Consider the following 5,782-nt stretch of genomic DNA (forward strand, 5'->3'; position numbering starts at 1 on the left):
CTACTTTAATTCGAGTAAATTCAAAGACTCTAGAAATCCTTTTTTTCAGTGCAGCCTACTGTGACTGACCACTATGAAAACAATCCATTTAAAATAAATTCCTGAACTCCCAGCCACTGCTGTGAAAGTGGACTCAGTCTGCCAAGCACATTATGCAGATTCTCGGTATGATTGAAAAAGCAAAAGAGGAAAACATTTATTATAGTACGAGTTCATAAATTTGTCATGTGAAGACAGAGGACTGCAGTCTGTTAATTCACTCAACCTGGTTCATTCAGTCTTTATCTTTATATTCTGCTTTTTAAACCCTTTAATAGCTGTTGTAAAGTTCAATAGGAATTTTACTGTAAAAAATGCTTATTTATGGACAAAAGAAAAAAAAAACACTCATAAAACACAAATTAAAAAAACCCATCCCAATGAAAATTGTGTTTTTAACATGTAATTGTAGCATTTTTCTCATGATTTATTAACATGTATTAAATAATTTATCCCTAAAACTACATTTTTTAGTATTTCTTTTATTCAAATTGTGGTGAATCAGGAATTTACAAACAAATAGATCCATTAACGTCTTTGTTTTCCTTGTCCAAGCTGATATCTGGATCAAAATTGTACGGATGGATAGATTGGATACGGATCTGATATTACTCACCATTTTGTTGCTTCGCCAATGTTAGGTTGGGGTTGTGAGGGGCTATAAGCTAGTGGGAGGGAGTGTAAACAAAGGGATGATGGGATATCAGTCGAGGCTTACATCTGCACCAACAATCCTAAATTTCTGATGATCCCCTGCTGCTATGCAGAAACTATCTCATAGTAAATAGTTTCTGATTTAACCCAAAAGCTGCATAGTCATATATAACTCCTCGATGCTTGTTGTCGCAAATATGTGACAAAGCACTTCGGCTCCAAAAATACCTAAAAGTAGCATCTACTTAAAACCAAAAACATAAACATTTTTTTAAAAATAAAAAAGTAAATAAATTCAGGGTTAAAATTCCTTAGGGAGCACTTTTAAAAAAGATCGAAATATGATTGGAGTTGGACTTTAAATAATTCTAAAGGGCCTGTATCATGAAAAATCAACTTTTAAAGTGTATTATAGTGTTAATTCCTCACAATAAACGACTCCAAAACGGTGTTTTGATCCATTCTCGAATCTTTGAGTATTCCTCTAAAAACCTGTGCTCTGAGCACCAGCCCCTTCCAATCCACGAAAACGAGCTGGTCCTTACATTATGACATCACAAAGTGAGCACCAGCCCCTTTCAATCCACGAAAACGAGCTGGTCCTTACATTATGACACCACAAAGTGAGCACCAGCCCCTTCCAGAAAGCCGACCAGGATAACACGCACACTGACTGTCTGAATTCCTTCACTACTCTCTATATAGTGCGTTTACTATTTTGTAGTGATATCTGAATCTACAATTCCAAAATTGAGTGCCCCAAGAAATTTCCCAGAAGTCTTTGCAAAAAACTACTGTGCATCGATGCTCACTACATTAGCGAATATAGATTGCATGCATTTTTTTTGCTAAGAAAACATGTTTAAATGTAATTTTTTGATGAACCATCCACCTTTTCATAATCAGAACACAGTGGAGTCGCAAAAAGAAGCCGTGAAATGTTCGCATTGATTAAATTTTCACTTCGTGACATCGGTGACGTCCTATAAAAAAAGTATCAACAGTAGTGAGGATGGTGTCTGCATTGATTTTAAAATCAAGGGCACTAGATAGTCCTGCACTATATAATTTTTTAGTAGTTAGAGATTAGGGTGGGAGTTTGGACATAGTTTGTGACATCATGAAGTGGGGAACAGTCTCTTCCAGCCCCGCCCCCAGGTTAACAGACACACCTACTTTCACCAATCAATGACTTTCATTTTGCAAAGTTTGTTTTTGTGGTCGAAACACAGACACACTGTGAGGCCGGTCCTAAGATGATGTCATGAAATGGGCGGCAACCACAAGGAGCAAAAGGCGGAGCCTCAAAAATCGAGTCGTCTTACTTCCTGGTAGAAAAGAAGCTCAAGAAAATAACTCAAATTTCATAAAGAATATGCTAATTTCTATGCCAAAGATAATATATGACAATAGTTTTTCATGCTTTAAAATAATGTTTTTATCCTCATGTTACATTTTATTATATTTATTTTTAAAGGCTAAAAACAGGATTTTATTATCTCTGTTGTTTTTGATCGATAAACTCACATCAAGACGACAGATTTGTGGTTTTCATTTAAAATGTGCGTCAATAGCAGAGCAGTTTGTCTTTTAGAATGTGACAGTCAGGAACATAAACCGTTCTTTTACGATCTATGGTTTATAATAACTCTTTTAATGCCTAAAGCGTATATTTAGACAACAAAAATCAATACAAATGTTTGATCTTTCCCTTTTTCCTGTTTTCAGAAAGTTTTCTTAGGTGATTTATTTGGATCCAGAATGCTGAGTCATGCTCTTTTGTCATCAAGTATGCATCAAAGCATTCGCGCTCATCTACTTCTGCAGTTCTCCACTCACATCCTCCCGTTTGCTGTAGTATCAGTGAGCTGAATGTTAAACATCGAGGTCAATGAGGGATCTTTTCCTGAACAAGAGCCAACAAGACCCAGAACAACACCGGCCCGTACTTAAAGGCTCCCGAGTTTAAGCCCCGGAGAAAGGGAGCACTTCATCCTGACCACCGCAGAGGTGTCCGATTGATGAAACGCTCCTGTTTCGGATCAAACGGCGTTCCCAGGTGGAAACTGAACAGAGAAGCTTTTTTTCATCATTTCTTTCTGCAAAAATACATCAGAGCAGAAAATATAACCAGCGTTGTGTTAAAACAATCCAAAGGCCGGGGCAATATTTATGCACCTGTCAATACCCCATATAGATGTGAGGCCAGACTCAGTGTGTGCTCATTACTGTTCAGATGGTCGTCAGGAAGGAACAGAAACTGCTTAGTTGGATTTTCCAGCAGATGATAAATGTAGAGCAGCTCATAAAATTCAGCTGCAGAGCCAGACCAGGTTGTTCCCTACATGCTTTACAATTTTTAAGTTTTCCAAATGTTATTCTTAGGATTTTATCTGGTCAAATTTCAAATTTAAGAACCAAATGAAGCCAAAATGTTTTGGTGGTTTGATAAAATGCGGCTGACTAAAAACGAGAGACAAATCTGATTTATTATATTTATAGGGCCATCATTTATTTTTTTTACTCAAAAAATGTTTAAATCTGGGTTAAAATACAATTTTAGAAAATCAGCTTTAATAGCATGTTAGAGCACATGTTAAAGTCAAGGCCCGGGGGCCGGATCCGGCCCTCCAGATCATTTTATTTTATTGTTATTAATGGTCCGATGTTATCTTGAGCTGATTTCTAACTTGTATAATTTTGACAAAATATGTTTTTATGGAGAGTAAAATATTGAAAGTTATTTAAGGCAATTTTTTTAGGTTATTTTGGAATTTAGCTAATATTTATACGTTAGCTGTTTTGGCTAATTTTGGCTTTTTTTGTTTTTTAGGCTGTTTTGGAGTTTAGCTAATATTGTAGCTAAATACTAGATATTTTGGCAAATTTTATTTTACTTTTTTTTCTAGTTCTTTAGGCTGTTTCTGAGTTTAGGAAATATTTCAGCTTCATGCTTCTGTTTTAGCTAATTTTGGCTTTTTTTTAGTTTTTTAGGACATTTGGAAGTTCAGCCACTTTTTTCAGCTACATGCTAGCTTGTTGGGTTTTTTTCTTTCGTTTTTTAGGCTAATATGGCATTTAGCTAGCAATTTGGGTATCAGCTTTAGCGTTTTCAGCTATTAACTTTAGGGTTTTCAGCTATCAGCTTCAGTGTTTTCAACTATCAATTTCAACATTTTCAGTTATCAGCACTTGCATTCTCTGCAGCCAAATTCAGCTTACAGCATTCACATTAGCATTGTTGCAGGTAATGCTATATATCCAGTTCATAATTCAGTTAAAAAGTTATAGTTTTAAAGTTTTAAAAATGTAGTTTTAGTGTTCAAAAAATGTTTATCCTGTTCTAAGGTGTGTTTTGGATTTTGGTCTCTTGCGTGATTGAGTTTGACACCCCTGAGTTAGAGTGAAACTCTTTTCTGGACGGCATTTTTCTTCTTTTTGTTCCTAAAACTATTTTCTGTTTCTACGTGTTTCATCTGAAACGCCGCAGACTTAGCTTGCAAAATTGTGCTGCAATACTTGATTAATTTTGCAGAATACATGAAAAAAAATGATCAAGTAACTGCTCTGAAAAATCTTAATCAATTTTAGCATTTTGTGCAGAAATAACTTTGTATCTTAACACGTCCTGTTAAATCCTGAATTTCCTGAGGATTTCCAAAGAGATTAATAAAGTATTTTCTATCTATCTATCTATCTATCTATCTATCTATCTATCTATCTATCTATCTATCTATCTATCTATCTATCTATCTATCTACGTAAAGTCCTGTTTCATGTGCTAAAACATGTTTCCCAATTATATACTATAAATTATAATGAGATGATTTTCACAGAAAGGTTTTTACATCCCCACTTAACATCTATTTTAACTTTTTTTATACATGTTTACGGTTTATTTTTAACCAGAATATCATTTTTAACATATGTTACTGGTGAAGCTGGACTGCTTCTCAACATAAAGTTATTAACATCACCATTTCAGCGACTTATTAACCGTCATTTTATCATATTCACTGGCATTTAGTTTCAGCTCGAGACTTAAAATGAACTTTACAAACATATACATAATCAATTCCTGCTCAAAATTAGCAATATAAACCATATTAATGTTCAACTGTGCCATAGACATGCATAAATAAAAATATATCTATTATTAAGTGTCCACTGTAGTGAAAGCTGACCCCTGACACAGTCATTTTTACTCCTCACTGGTCATAACCTTTACCTTAAAATAGAATATGTGATCTCTGACTTTAGGAATTTCTTTTTTTTTTACCTCTCAAGGTGACGAGTTCTGTGTCATTTTAAGACAATAACGCTGTGCAGGCACAAAATAAACCTCCATGTCAACATGACTGAATAATATTTAAAGCATCACCCAAAAGTCGAGCATAAAAAAATAGGCATTAAATGTTAAAATTAAAATAAATCTTGACTCGCATAATAATAATAGATTATAGAGGCAATAAAACTGAATATCAAAATGTTATTTTGCAGCTTATTAAAATGAACCTGCAACAGTATTGGAATCAATTTTTTATAACTCTGACAATCCAAAAATAAATCCTCTTTTTGTGGTTTATGGTACATGGAGATAGATTTCTATTGGTTCAGATAATCTCATGACCTTTTATTTTGAAGAGGCATCCAAAGATTACTCAGCCAAAATCAATAAATCTACTAAATCAGCAACACCTTTCCTGCACGGCTTCTGGCTGCTCAAATGAATGAGCACTTTAAGAGTGTTGAGCACTCTTTTATCAGCAGAGGTGACCATAAAATTCAGATTGGACCTAAAATAATCCGGCACAAAGCCCCATAATGGACTGCTGTAGAAAATGATTAAAATCTTTGTTATTAGCATAGAGCAGAATTGTAAAACTTAAAATTAGGAAAACTGATTATTGTATTTTTTTTTAATACAGCAAAATGTTTGTTTTTGCTTGTATTTTTGTTTGGCTCCTTCTTTTTTTCCCAGTCTCTCAGTCAGACAGGAATAACTCAAGCTCTCTATTAAGTGGCTAATACATCCTGACTCTTCTCTCTCAATCTCTTTCTCGCCTCTTGTGACTCCAGGCGGCACATT

Source organism: Oryzias melastigma, linkage group LG15, assembly GCF_002922805.2.
Source record: "Oryzias melastigma strain HK-1 linkage group LG15, ASM292280v2, whole genome shotgun sequence".
Lineage (NCBI taxonomy): Eukaryota > Metazoa > Chordata > Actinopteri > Beloniformes > Adrianichthyidae > Oryzias > Oryzias melastigma.